Consider the following 15,784-nt stretch of genomic DNA (forward strand, 5'->3'; position numbering starts at 1 on the left):
AAGTTGTGAACAAGTTGGAACCCATATTGGCTTAGAGTCGTGGTGAGAAGCTGTTTATAATTTATAAGCAATTTATTTTACCTGCAGAAAGGGTAATTCCTTTTGAACTCTATGAATGAATTACTATGCCCTTTTAAGGACTTTTTCCTCATGCTTTTCTCAATGTTTACATAAGTTGGAATCTTTTTCACAAAAATACCTCCAAGCACCGGCTCGCTGACGGAAAAACTGTTTCCATGTGACATCACGGCGGGCATTCACTACTCATTTATTGGGGAAAAAGTTTATAATTTGGTATATACACACAGCAAGTGATACGCATTGTTCCTACAAAGAAACCAAGACTGAAAGGGTGTGGAATAAAATCCTCTGCAAAGCCAAGTCGACGATCTGAAAATCAGCAGTGTAAGGTTCTATATCAAGACTGCATATATCGAGGAAGTTCTAACTCATCATCCAACCGACCGTTGCCTATATTCTTCTCGCTCTCGAGCATACACTATACACTATACAACATAAGCCTGATCTCCCAAATATTTTTTGTAAATAATCCTTTGCCAGTATACATTGTCAAAGGGATTGCCTTTGGTGAACTAGAGTCGAGTAGTTTTCACGGCTGAACAACTGCAGCATCTTAACAGGAAAAAGTGTGGCTAAAACACCAGAAACTTACCTTATAATTTTAATTTTTGCCTTCCCTTTTCCCGTTGGTATCAACTTCAACTGTCCGTGAATCCACACCGAAGCGAAACCGTAAGTAAAACTGATTGCACTTTGACTAAAAATGAGCCGACACAAAAATCGGATTAGTGAAGATAAGGCTTGACTCAATTTTCATTACGAGCTTTGCTTTAAAGCCGAGTTAAATAGGTATTCGAGACTTCCTTACTCGAGCCACATACCCATCTGGACGTATCACTGAGAGGTTAAAGCCTATTTATACTCCCAATGATCGTCGACCCAGAGTTGCTTGCCTGTCTATCTGTCTCAAATTTGGCCTGGCTTAGTAATTAAAAGTGATTGCTTTTGTCACATCACGAAATCTTTTCTAGATTAAAAATCTAATCAGAAAAGTAGGCAGGCAAATTATAAGCTTGTTGTATAGAATGAAAAGCTTTCATACGGTCTCAGATTCTAGATCGACATCAGGGTCCCTTCAAAGAAGCAATTTAAAGGTGCTCGTTCGAGTTTGTTATGTTTCATTCATCACTTTAATCTCACTGCTAAAAATAATTCATATATAAAAAAGGCATTTCATGACTGAAGATGTTTTCTTTAATAAGAATAACACATATAGAAAATAAGATGATTTCCAGACGCGAAAACTAAGTTTTCTCCTTTCGAAAATGAAGTGAAACCTTATCGACTATAAATCTTTATGATTAAGGAAGTTTCTCGGACAAAAACCCCCAGTCTGTGATTTATCCCTTGTCACAAGTTAGGTGAAAGCTAAGTAGTTGTGATTTCAACAAGCAGAAGTCAATTCTGAACAAAGACACGCTTGTTAAAAGGTAAATATTTCATTGCAAAACGTCTGTTTAGCGGTTCCGTGTCAACACTGTCGATTGATGCGTATCTCAACATTAATTTCAGATTATTTTTGTTATCTTTTCTTGTTTCACACCGCATCATTTATTATTTAGTTATACATATTGCATTGCCTGCTTATGGGTTTCAAAGAAAAATATGTCGGAGCTATTAAAGAAAAAAAAAAAAAAAAAAAAAAAAAAAAAAAAAAAGCCCGCCGCTTTGAACGTGCAAGCCTTTAATTCACACACGGCAAATACAAAATGTTTCCTGTTTCTTCAAAACAAAATATTTGGATAACGTTAGTTACATCGGTAAAACTTTAATTGTACCATCAAACGATCGTGCAATAAGAGAATTGAACAGCGGTTGTTCGATTTTGTTGCGCTTGTTCACGTGCGTCACAAGGATTTTAAAAATCTTCGCCAAAAAGTTCGCCAAATCACAAACATTGAGGTGCTCTTTCTAGGCGTATCAAAGATTTTTCCATATAAAAGCTTAGAATACAAAACTTAGAAAGACGTTAACAGAGAGACTTTTTAAGTTTCATATTACTGCAAGTTTTGAAAGAATTTTGTAGCTTGAGCGTTGTCTTGAGAAGCGCAATAGCTGATTTTGATTTTTTTTTGCCATCTTACAAATCTAAGAACGCTTCACTGAATGTAGTCGCGAGAGACCAGTAGGTGAGGGGCCTGGGACGTCTGACTCTTGTGGTTTCACTAAGAAACAATTTGTGCCGCAGAACGTGAGAGATTTGAATAGAAAGAGATATTTACCAGATGACTTGGAGACAAGGAAGTGGTACATTTAGGTAAATGGTGAACGTGATATAAACCAAACTTTATATATAAGCATGCCGTGAAACGCTGATATAAGTAAACGCAATTTGCAATGTATAACGAACACGACAAATCACGCAAAATAACCACGTTGGAGATATAACGAACGCCACGATTCAAGTAACGAACATCGTTATTAATTAAACGCTTTGATTCAGTGCAAGAATCGTTATCATAGAAGGCTTAGAACAACAAACAATCGACTTCACTCAAGCCGTAGATCAAAACATAATTCGTGAAACTTGGCCTAAAACGCAAAAGTATGAGTTTAAAGTAATGATTTAAAGTAGCTTTAAGAAACGAAATTTCATTTTAGATTTCTATTGCTTAGCAGAATTGCCCGTTGGTTTTCATGGTACATGTGCGTGGTTTAAGAACAAACCTTGATATAAACAGAACCTCGCGGTAACATAAACAGACCTTGTGGAAGCAGTGTTTCCCTTGGTGTAAAGTAACTGCAAGAACGAAACACGTTTATCAAAAACTCCGCTCGCTTTAATTATCACAAATACAAATATTTACCCTGATGGGCTCCTGCCCTGGGGGAATTATTTACCGCTCGTAAAATACGGTAAAATCCTCTCCAAAAGAGCAATTTAATGTTGTTTTTGATACGTTTCGAAAACATGATGGAAAGCTATGAGGTAGAAATACAAGTGACGTTACCATTCATTCATCCCTCCCTCCCTCCCTCCCTCCCTCCATCCCTCCCTCCCTCCATCCATCCATCCCTCCATCCATCCATCCCTCCATCCATCCATCCATCCATCCATCCATCCATCCATCCATCCATCCATCCATCCATCCATCCATCCATCCATTCATCCATTCATTCATCATTCATTCATTCATTCATTTATTCATCATTCATTCATTCATTCATTCATTCATTCATTCAATCATTCAATCATTCATTCAGATCATTTAACTATTTATATTTATTTATTATTTATTTAATTTATTAATCTATCTATTCTTTCGTCTGTATGTTCATTAATTTGCATTTCTTTCACTTCATTCATTCATTTATCATGGTTATTCTTTCACCGCTCCTTTCTCTTTACTTTTACATATCCGGTTTCTAACCATAGAGGTGAAACGAATTTTAAAACATGTAGCTCTTCTATCTTAGACGGTCAGTCAATCAACCAATGATTAAACCATGAGAAGACACAATTGATGTCTACTGTAAGTATCTCCTCCCGCGGAGATTTTTTTTTTGCGGTTGTTGTAGGCGTTATAATCTTGTTAAAGCGGTTTCAGCGACTGTCATCTCACGTATCTTCGGCATCTGGAAAGTGTTGTTATTTTAACTAAGCATGGTTTCCCGTGACGGAGAAACAGGTTTTACATTTCACCTCGTGACCTGCAGCCTCGACTTTAAAGCGAGTTCACGGTTGACCTTCGATCGAAGACTGTGCCAAGGAAGGGATTTTATCTCTTCGCTCGCGGCATCAATCCAGATCTTACTTCGAAAAAAACTCGGTGTGTCCTAAACGAAGGTGATTGCATCATAAGTCCGATAAAGATTTTTTTTAAGAAAAGAGCGGTGGTAGCAAGTTTTCAGACGAATTTGCACGAGTGGAAATTGGATCCTGCCTTGCCGATTGCTCCAGTTATCGTGGCAAAGCTTTGGAATTAAAGTGGTGGCTTCTTCATTTGGTTTGCTGGCCATGTTGTCACGCCAACATCTTGCCAAGAGCGCACTTCAAAAGAATACCCTGAAAGACCTGGATTTAATTTGCTCACAGTTCGAAAAGGACATGGTCAAGAACAGGGGTAAGTTTGCGAACAATGTTTTTTGAGTTTAGCTGGAGGGGAAATACCGTAATAACTTCACTTTTAGTGGCACTTTGATTGGCAAAGGCCGTTACAACATGACCAATGCTGACCTTGTGTTTTCGAGAGCTCAAATTCAGTTTATTTTCCCGCTTGAGGCACCTAAGTTACTTTTTTGCCAATGGGGGGCCTGGGTTGATTTTGCTGGAGTAGGGTCAGAGGTCAGCTTTGGTCAGCTAACATGTATTTTCTTTTGATTGAAAGGACGGGATGGTATCGTGGACCGCAATGACAGTCATTTTAGAAATTGTTATATTGAGTGCAATCAAGGGCAAAATAAATGAAAAATTAAGACCACCACTCCCCCCATTTTAATGATGGAAAAATGCGAATTTATCATTGATTCGGGTGGATAGGTGGTTTTATTTCTCATTTTATTCTGTCCAAGATTTTAGTCTCCTGATGAAAATAATCAATGTGGTTGGTTCCCTAAAATAAATCATGTTGATGAAGACAATGATCATGTAAAGAGGCCTCCTTGTTTAATTTGAGGGGCAAACACAGTAAAAATTGCAGTAAACGTACGGGAAAAGTTTAAAGTTTGCTGCCTAATAAGTTGAGAGTCATTGACTTCCTGAATGTTTTATGCGTTACAAGGAACAGATACACAGCAGATCTAAAGGGTTTCCTTAGTCAAATGTGATGAAAATAGATTTCCTGTGAGGCAAGGATAGGCACTTTTAAATTTTGTATACAAATGTTTCTAAATTTTCTTGGGAATTGCAACTCACACTATTTTTCAGACTATTGATAAATGAAAAACTTAATTATGGCTTTTCTAGCGAGGCAACTTCCCACTTATCATATGATCTACAAATTGTTTTACCTTCTAACCTTTGTTTTTAATTTACTGAAAAATATTTCAGGTTGTTAGTCGTAAGATTCTCTATTTTCCCCATGCATTTACTGCAGCTTTTGCCCTGTTTGCCCTCCCAAATTTAAATAGCGTGAAAAAACCATGAAAATCTCTCTTTCATAATTATGTTTTCCAGGGTTCCTTTGGATTTGATCTCGCCACTTTTTACCAGGTTAAAAACAGACAATATTGTATATATAATAATGCAGCACTTACTCAAATGTTATAATTGATTTTTATCAGCAGCCCATATTATGATTGGTTTATCACTAACCATAAACTTAATAAGTCTGTTGAGTCAGGCGTCAAAAATGGACAATAATGGTTATGTGTTAATGTATAGTATTATTCACACTATTCAATTTGCTATGTGGTTGCTAACTGGCAGACATCTTAATACATTTATAGGTGTCCAGCTGAACAGGAAATTCCTAACAAAATTGAAGGCATTCATGTGAAGCACTTTTCATGGAAAAGCTGTAGAGGACCTTACACAGATTTAAACACAGCAAAAAATCTGATTTAAAATGGAGTAACCATCTATCAGTCCTGTCTTCATGTACACATGTGCTCTAATAAAAACATTGTAAGTTGAATTAAGATGACCAAAAGATAACCAAAAAACAACCAAAATAGAAAAAATTAAATAATAATGTTTTTAAGGTGGCAATAACATTATCAGGCTACACTTTAAGGTGGCACACCCAGAAGTGTAGTGTAACCGAGAGATTATAATGTCATGCCAGCAATAACATTAATAGGCTACACTTTAGGTGGCACACCCATGAGTATAGTGTAACCAAGAGAGTCTAATGTCATGCCAGCAATAACATTATTAGGCTACACTTTAGGTGGCACACCCATGAGTGTAGTGTAAGCGAGAGATTCTAATGTCATGCCAGCAGTAACATTAATAGGCTACACTTTAGGTGGCACACCCATGAGCGTAGTGTAAGCGAGAGATTCTAATGTCATGCCAGCAGTAACATTAATAGGCTACACTTTAGGTGGCACACCCATGAGTGTAGTGTAACCAAGAGATTCTAATGTCATGCCAGCAGTAACATTAATAGGCTACACTTTAGGTGGCACACCCATGAGCGTAGTGTAACCAAGAGATTCTAATGTCATGCCAGCAATAACATTATTAGGCTACACTTTAGGTGGCACACCCATGAGTGTAGTGTAACCAAGAGATTCTAATGTCATGCCAGCAGTAACATTAATAGGCTACACTTTAGGTGGCACACCCATGAGTGTAGTGTAACCGAGAGATTCTAATGTCATGCCAGCAATAACATTAATAGGCTACACGTTAGGTGGCACACCCATGAGCATAGTGTTACCGGGAGATTCTAATGTCATGCCAGCAATAACATTATTACGCTACACTTTAGGTGGCACACCCATGAGTGTAGTGTAACCGAGAGATTCTAATGTCATGCCAGCAATAACATTATTAGGCTACACTTTAGGTGGCACACCCATGAGCGTAGTGTAACCAAGAGATTCTAATGTCATGCCAGCAATAACATTATTAGGCTACACTTTAGGTGGCACACCCATGAGTGTAGTGTAAGCGAGAGATTCTAATGTCATGTCAGCAATAACATTAATAGGCTACACTTTAGGTGGCACACCCATGAGTGTAGTGTAACGAAGAGATTCTAATGTCATGCCAGCAATAACATTATTAGGCTACACTTTAGGTGGCACACCCATGAGTGTAGTGTAACGAAGAGATTCTATTGTCATGCCAGCAATAACATCAATAGGCTACACTTTAGGTGGCACACCCATGAGTGTAGTGTAACGAAGAGATTCTAATGTCATGCCAGCAATAACATTATTAGGCTACACTTTAGGTGGCACACCCATGAGTGTAGTGTAACGAAGAGATTCTATTGTCATGCCAGCAATAACATCAATAGGCTACACTTTAGGTGGCACACCCATGAGTGTAGTGTAACCAGGAGATTCTAATGTCATGCCAGCAATAACATTATTAGGCTACACTTTAGGTGACACACCCATGAGTGTAGTGTAACCAAGAGATTCTAATGTCATGCCAGCAATAACGTTATTAGGCTACACTTTAGGTGGCACACCCATGAGTGTAGTGTAACCAAGAGATTCTAATGTCATGCCAGCAATAACGTTATTAGGCTACACTTTAGGTGGCACACCCATGAGTGTAGTGTAACCAAGAGATTCTAATGTCATGCCAGCAATAACATTGTTCAGCTACACTTTAGGTGGCACACCCATGAGTGTAGTGTAACCGAGAGATTCTAATGTCATGCCAGCAATAACTTTAATAGGCTACACTTTAGGTGGCACACCCATGAGTGTAGTGTAACCGAGATATTCTAATGTCATGCCAGCAATAACTTTAATAGGCTACACTTTTGGGTGGCACACCCATGAGTGTAGTGTAACCAAGAGATTCTAATTTCATGCCAGCAATAACATTTATAGGCTACACTTTAGGTGACACACCCATGAGTGTAGTGTAACGAAGAGATTCTAATGTCATGCCAGCAATAACATTAATAGGCTACACTTTAGGTGACACACCCATGAGTGTAGTGTAACCAAGAGATTCTAATGTCTTGCCAGCAATAACATTAATAGGTTACACTTTAGGTGGCACACCCATGAGTGTAGTGTAACTGAGAGATTCTAATGTCATGCCAGCAGTAACATTAATAGGCTACACTTTAGGTGGCACACCCATGAGTGTAGTGTAACGAAGAGATTCTAATGTCATGCCAGCAATAATATTATTAGGCTACACTTTAGGTGGCACACCCATGAGTGTAGTGTAACTGAGATATTCTAATGTCATGCCAGCAATAACATTGTTCAGCTGTTACAATATCAATTTGTCTCACCTAAAGGTAGTAAACTGTAACCGTGAAATATTGATATCAGTGCGTATGACAAGCAAGTATACTGATATTTATTACTCTTATTGAATATTTCATCGTGAAATGTTGACCCCTTCTCTTAAGTTTTTAACAGCCATAAAAAAAGCTATAAAAAAGCCATAAGGATGATCATTATACCAGAAAATAGAGGGCCCTGAACAGTCTAGCTTTAAACAAAAAGTCATGTTTAAATAAAAGATTGTTGTTGTTGTTGTCCATTAATGGGTAAATTCTGTCAAGTTAAAGGCCTTGAGTAAATTACGCCCAGCAAAGACAAACAAACAATTGAAAAACAAGAGGATCTCTGCGCGTTATTTTAAGCACTGAGGTGCTTTGTTAGAATTTTAACTGTCTCAAAATCGGCAAGGCAAGGTCTCAAAGACGGTCTTTGAGCTGCTCTGACTCTGATAAAAACCCACGGTCTTAGAGGCAGCTTTTAGCATTTTTCATAAGAATTACACACCACTCGCGCCACTGTACAGCCGATCCTTCATTACATCTGAGGCTAAGTAACTTTGAGGCTGTGTTCAAAGGCGATTCTTTTTCTACTTAAGTTAGACGAAACTCGCTGCTACCTTGGGGCTTTTTCCAAAAGGTATGGGAACAGGGCAGCATGTATTTCTCTATGGGTGTATTAAACTCGTGAAAACAGTTTTTTAAAACAAGAGATGAAATCCTTCGTGTTCCAGTTCAAATTTATGTCGCTGTCGTGGTTGCTGCCTTTTGGGTGGGCTCTTCATCAGGTAGACCATTCTTAGGGCCTGTTTACAAGGAGAGAGGGTTACCCTAGCACTCACACATTTTCTCTTGTTTTCTTCGTCGTCTTTACAAGGCAGCTAGCTAGGGTTAAACGAGTAGGCGGTTTACCCTATCTGCGTGCTAGGGTTACCCTGGCAGGCGGGCTAACTTTTTCCCTTGTAAACACTCCAGGTAGGGTTAACCCGCCTACCTGGGTTAACTTTCTACTTGTTTCCAGACCCTTTGAGTGTAACCACGCATTAAGTTGTCCCGCGCTCGGGTTGTAGGGTTACACCAAAATTTTGCTTGTAAACCCGGGCTATCTTTTGCCCTCCAGCTAGGGTTAACACGCTTGCTAGAGTAGACCTCTCTCCCTGTAAACAGGCCCTTAAATATATCTCGGTGTACTGGTTGAGTTTTCAATTTTGATTTCAAGAAACGTTCCTTTTAACGCCCTCCTTTTAGTAATGTGACGAAGTTGTTGATTGAAGTAATTATAATTTGAAGAAAAGTTTATGTTAGTTCCTGTTACTTGAGAAAAATATTACGGGTTTTGTTTTAACACTGCGCAACATGACGTTTCTTAATGTTCATAGTATGCGTTACACTGTACCTTCCCTTGTTGTATCGTCATCAGTTTGCCGCTCTTAATTGATAGGAAGAATAAATTATACTTTTGATCCTTGATTCCACTATTTTCTGGGGATGTGGGAGGGTTTCACCACACTCGGTCGTTACTTTCGAAATTTTAAGGTCTGTTTTCGCAGCGCGTGCGAACACCTTGAAGTCATTGGTAGCCGTGCGAGGTCACTTAAAGCACTGACAAACTTTGCTTTGTGTACTAAGTGATTCCTCACCCCGGGCCCTAACTTTCCCCACGGCTATGTAATTGTGTGACATTTCTTCTCAATGGCGGAGGGCAAAAAGACTGTTCGGAGTATTAAGCTTAGATAACTAATTGTGGAGACTGAAATAAAGATAAATTTACAGATAAATTAGAGATTATTTATTTACAATCAAGATAAAGGTGTTTGTGACTATAAATGAAATTCATCAAGTAGTGCATATACACTCTTTCTTTTTTAAAGAATATATTTTATAAGAATATCGAGGCTGAAATTTGCGAAATTTAAAGAATATTTTAAGAATAAACCTTAGGCTGAAATTGTGAAAATAATACAATTTCATGCGTTGAAAATCTGTAAAAACAATACAATGATGTTTTTACTTAACTGTATAAAATTATTCCTTTCTCTAAACGGCAAAACTAGCCAACAAACGAAACACTCTTCACTAGCGATAGCCAAATGTTTAATGATGAGCGGTACATGTAACGTGTTTGCGCAGTAAAAAATATGTACAATGCAAAAGACATGAGCTAAACCGCAAAATTTTTCATGATAAATTCTTTCTTGTCGTATGACATGACATTTTGACCGTACTGATTGCAATGAACAGCAATGGAGCACTTGTAATTGATACGTAAATGTCATAAGTTAAGAATATTACAATAATATTTTCAGCCTAAAATCAGCAGAAAAATAGGAGTATTCAGCCTGGGCCGGAAAAACAATATTCTTATGAAAAAAAGAAAGAGTGTGATGCGTTATTTTTTAGAAAATTGTTAAGTTTAGTTCGCTCCCAGATCATTTCGGCTTAATTCCAAGATCTGTTTTAGATTGATGAATCAAACGTCCCTTTACTTCCGGACAAGCATCTCAATGCAAGCTCAGCGTTGATCGTGATGACTTTGATGGAGTAAGCAAGAAATGTTAGTCGGCCCTTGCGCGTCTCTTTACTTGAGCATGCGTTTGTAGGCTCCTGGTTATCTTTTAGTTCAGATCGTAAATCTTGGTTTGAGTAGAGAAGGAGAGGATGATTTCGTGTTGTGCATTAAATTCTGGTAATTCGTACATCATTAGCGCGAATACTTGTTTTATCAGGATTTCCGCCCTCGCCGTAGTTTCAACATTCATTGCCCTTCCTCTCTCACGTCTTTTTTCCTTCCATGTCTTTCCCCACTGCTCACGTTCTTTTGGACATGATCTAATAATGCTTTTATTCCAGAGTGTAGAGCGTCAGGAATGACTCACACAGCACACTGCATTTAATTGCTCGTTGACACATGTAAGCCGGTGTGCGCCGCTGTTCGTCTCTGGTTTACTTTCAAAAATTAATATTTTTCTGACAGACGATCGTCGGCGTAACAGATTATAACACCTCGTTGGTATCATAGGGTGAAGAAACCTGGAGCGCCCTAAGATAATGCTCAACAATTTCTTGTACTAAAAGTATAAGGAATTGTATGGAGCTCTCCGGGATACTTACAGTACAAGCCGTGTGCGTCTTCTCATGTATCGTCCATTGGTAACCAACGCATTTAGAGAGGGTACCAAAAAAAGTGCCGGGGGGGACACCCATATAAAAAGAACCAATAAGGGTGCTCGCCGGAAATATTGAAAAGAACCCCTAAGCATTTGCTAAGAGATACCAAGATCCTGTTTTGTGGGCGTGGCTTGAAATTTTAAAAACAACGCATCAACTGACACTTAATTTTTGATAGCGATAAAGTCGATTGCTTCGAATGCCTTCCACTCGTTAAAGCCTTGTCATAAATCTCTATCCTGTTTAATATTAAGTTTATTATAAACCAAACGGTAAATAAAATCGATTCCTTTAATGGTCAGTTGATTGACAAATATCTCCTGTAGTATTTGTTTCGGCTCAACACCTTAAAAGGTACTACAAAAGCTTTCACTGTTGACCCTTTGAGGCTGAACACCCTACGAGGCTCCGAAGCTGCTTTTTAACCCTTAAAAGGTACGACGAGGACCCCCGTCCGAGTCCCTCCCCCCCCCCCCCCCCACCCCGGGCCGAAAGTCACCTGGCTGAAAGACATATGTAAGGCTAGATCAGGGGTCGAAAAGTTTTCGTCAACAGCAACCCCGCTCCTTTTAACTGCCCGGATCTGCCAATGTAGGGGCCAATTAACCAGAAATACAGTGTGGCGCTAAATTTTTGCGATTTTTGCGGTTTTTTCCACGATTCGCCAAATATATAAAAGTTGCCACTGGCGAAAGTATACATACAAACATCACAAGTAGAATCTTGTTTCTGCCATTTATTTAAAAAGTCTCTTTCGTTACTTCTCTAATTTTGTTTCTTTTGTCAATTGCATGCAGTTTAATGTAAAAATTGCGAAAATGTTGTCATTTCAATCTATGTTTCAATTAAACGCGACCTCGCGAAAAACGCAAAAATTGGCACCCAGCACTGAAGAAAAACAAGTCCTCTACAATCGCAAAAAAACTAGTTCCCGCAAAATACAATGATATTACCGAATCACAAAAATAAACTCCTGCAAAAATTTCGTCTCACACGATACCCGCTTTATTTTAATTATTGTTTCAAATATGGTATAGCTCAAACCAAAAGACTAGGATCTATATCATAGTCTCTTTCTCAACCTAAATGTTAGACTTGCACTTCCATAATACCATTTTCTGTTACCGATTACTATACTCAAAAAGTATTACAGAGTTGTAAAATGTTGTAAAATCATAACTCGCGCCGGCTTTCCAGCTGAACCCAGCTAGGGCGTGGAACGGAAAAGACACAGTGACGCTTTACTATTTCCTAAATGAATATTCGAGGTCACGACCATGCAATTAACACATAAAGGTGATAAAACTAGAGCATCGTTTAACCCAATTCACAGGTGAAGAGGTAACCAAGATATCAAGAAAATCTAAGGCCTCGTGCACACTTCACTGGAGGAATTTAAAAACGCAACAGTCACCGGTCATTTTGGATTTGCGTTTAAGTAGAACTCGGTCAGGGAATCACATGATTATCGTTACCAAGACTAAATCGTTGTCGAGAAGCTCCATTTTCAAAACGTTTTCCGTCCAAACGAAAACAAAAGCGGGCGTTTTCAAATTTCTCCTGTTTGAAGAGCGTTTTCTAAAAGCTCCGTTTTCGTGACGGATTAGTGTGGACGGTAGGCAAAACCGTAGAAATATAGCTGCGTTTTCAAATTTCCCCGGCGTAGGGTGAATGCTGTCCAATAAAATATGAAATTTTATTTGATAGTAGTTTTCATCTAAAATGGACAAACATTACGTTTTCATGCAAGTTCATTGTGATCAGGAAATGGGTTGTGAGAAAATGCTCTCAGTTTCCTGGATATCAAGCCATCTGATGAATTGAGAAAACTGTAGTCTCATTCTCAGAGGAAATGCAGTTGTCACCAAGTAATTTGTTTTTAACATCCGCGAGTTGGACCATGCATTTTTAAAATTGTTTGTACCTCGCGAACTTCAGATTGGCAGTCAACAAGTTCTTTGTTTTAAATTTACTTTAAGTGTTTTATCCCTACTTTTTTGAAAGTGGTATTTAAATGCCAATAAAGATCGGCATGAGGATATCCGTCTGCTGCCTGTCTAACCAAATGTAAACGTGCATAGTGACTAACTTGAGTGCACAACCTCGAGGCCCGGACTCTCATGTGAAAAGGTCGGGGATGCCCGTCGAAACATCTGAATTAAATCCCTAAAGGAGACCCATCTGGGCGTAACACTAGCTTTTATCAGCGTAGAACAAACCAAACTACTCGCAGGGTACATTTTCTTCGATGCTTCGATTTCGTTAGAAGCTCCGCCTCCGTACCTCGCCTCTTCCAGGAGTTCAGTTAGTTGGGTCGCAACGCGAAAAGGCGAACGAAAAGATAGGGGACGAGCGGCATGGGAAGAAGTTCGCTCCTCGTACGAAGTCTCTCTTGAGCTCTCCTCTTTTCCTCTCCGCAGTTCTTTTGTGCTGCATCGTAACGAACAGAATGTCTGAAATACATGTGGGCTACCTCTGAGACAAAGCACTCGCGCGCGAATTCCTACGCTCTGCCGAGTCTGGTGGCTGTTAAATCGAGGCTAGCAAAATTCCCCCACCTGCTATTTCAAGTGCAGTGTTTTCAGTGTTTTGTTTGTTTGTTAAGCTAGTAAGGTCAAATGTTTTCTTTTAGTTTTATATTTTTATTTTGTATTTGTTTGTTGGCTGCTCGAGTTTTGGAGTAAACAATCACTCTTGTTCCACTGACTGACACGAAAATAGAACAAAACAAATTTTATAACTTATTGGTTTCCGGGGATGTACATAAATATATTTACGTTGAAAAGTTTGAATTATATCAGTGCGGAAACTGGAAACATTAGTAAGCGGAAACGTTCTATTTTTAAGCACAGACTTATGAAACGGAAACTCCCCTTAAGATGTTGAAAAAGCCATAAATTTCCAAAGCGTGAACTGGTAATTTTGCATATTCCGGCTTTTGGATTCACTTTGTGAAAGACAAGTACGTAAAAAAGGACTTAATTCGTGGATTCCGTTAAATGCGACGGGACGGCCAGAGCCAAGAGTTACAGGAGCTACGTCCGCCGGTTTGTGCATCTTGGAAAGTTAGCCTAAATTTTCAATTTCGTCGTTTGTAATCCGTGTCAATCTTCTCCATCCTTAACCATCCTTGTTCGTTTATGGTTTATTATTATCTCTTTGGTATTTTTCTATTATAGTGAACTGCTACTTTCAGGTTTCCTTCAATTTCAAGGTTATCTCGTATTTGACCAAAATAACCCAAAATACCGTGCCCTGATTCATAGGCTCGATTTCCGCCGCTTTCTCGAGTCCGGTCTTTCCCGAACAGCGGCTGGTAATCGAACCTACCTGATTCAGGGTTCTTTATTTATCGATGGAGTCGTTTTCTAAGCAACATAGCTAATTTTTGTATCTGGAGCTAATGTGCTTTCGGTGGTCAAAAAGATAATTCTGAGTTGTAGCGACCTTCGTCAAAGATGCAAAGATAGTCTATGTCACCGACCTCCCTCTCCGAAAGAGAAACAGTCGGTCTCGGATTTTTCTTTTGGAGACGGCGGCTGTAACACACGCTACTGACCAAGATCGGGGAATGTCGTATTTTTGTACCGACAAAATGCAGTGTTCTTTTTTATAAGAAATAAAAATCTGCATTTTTAGAATTTTAGAAGTCGCTGCCGAACCGAGATAAATGATTTCACAGCTGTTTTGAGTTCTCCCTATTTAAATTTAGATGTTCCCATTCTAAACACGCTTGATTTTCCATACCTATAGAACATAACCCAAAAATACACCTGTGGAAAACATATCACTTTGTGCTTCTGCACAGCGTTTAGCCAATCACAGTGTGCGCGTTTTTTAGAAGGTGTTTTTCCTCTTCCCTTGACGGCTCTTGTCGCAAAAGGTCTCAATCTAACGAAGATGGCCCACATGTGTTTCCCATAAAATAGCATTCACGCCCGGATACGTTGAGAAAATTAAATTTGGAATTCCCGATATCATCAATAAAACGATCTTAAATTTGATAGTGTTTGTCAGATTGCGTGTAGATCCCCTTTACCAAAACAAAAAACGTGAAACAGTGCACACAGTGCTTTCTCAGACCGAAAGTTTCCTTTCCGACTATAAGCTTACTACTCCTTTTGTGAAAAAGGTGCAAGGCCCTTTGTACCCTAGACAACGAGCAGTCTCTCTTTTGCGCGAAACTCTACGGGAAAGAACGCATGCAAAGAAGAACGCAGGACAAGCGAGCGGTCGTGAGGTTGAGCTTGAAATGCGAAGCCGTGAACAAATACACAGTCACGTTTGCACAAATTCACTTGTTTTGGGTCCTTCCCCACGCCGCTTTCGAGCTAAAGAGAGACTTCTCGAAGCCTCTTTGTACCCCGGCCAAAGTGACTGAGACTGCCGCTAGAAATTGTATCGGAGTTCCCGGCTGTCTAATGCAAGACCGTTTTGCTGTTTATGATCATAAACATCCTAAATACCTTGGAAGAGAATTTAACCATGGACATTGCCTCAGTCACGTCTTTTTTTCTGGCTACGGTCCTGTTATGAAGTAACTACGGATTGTTGTACCCTCCCTCTCCCCCGTCTTTCTCCCTGGATGGAGTGCTTGTCCATCGAAGCAGGGTCACTTCAAACCGGCATTTTTTTTTTCTTTTCTATACTCATTCATTCTCATTGGTGGA

General features: G+C 39.2%; 1 protein-coding gene across 1 annotated transcript in view; it reads right to left on the reverse strand.

Annotated features, from left to right (window-relative positions):
* Window positions 1-15,784, reverse strand: part of LOC145460439 (uncharacterized) — a 335,154-nt gene that overhangs the window by 284,227 nt on the left and 35,143 nt on the right. The window lies entirely within an intron of this gene.

The sequence above is a fragment of the Orbicella franksi genome, chromosome 11, assembly GCF_964199315.1.
Source record: "Orbicella franksi chromosome 11, jaOrbFran1.1, whole genome shotgun sequence".
Lineage (NCBI taxonomy): Eukaryota > Metazoa > Cnidaria > Anthozoa > Scleractinia > Merulinidae > Orbicella > Orbicella franksi.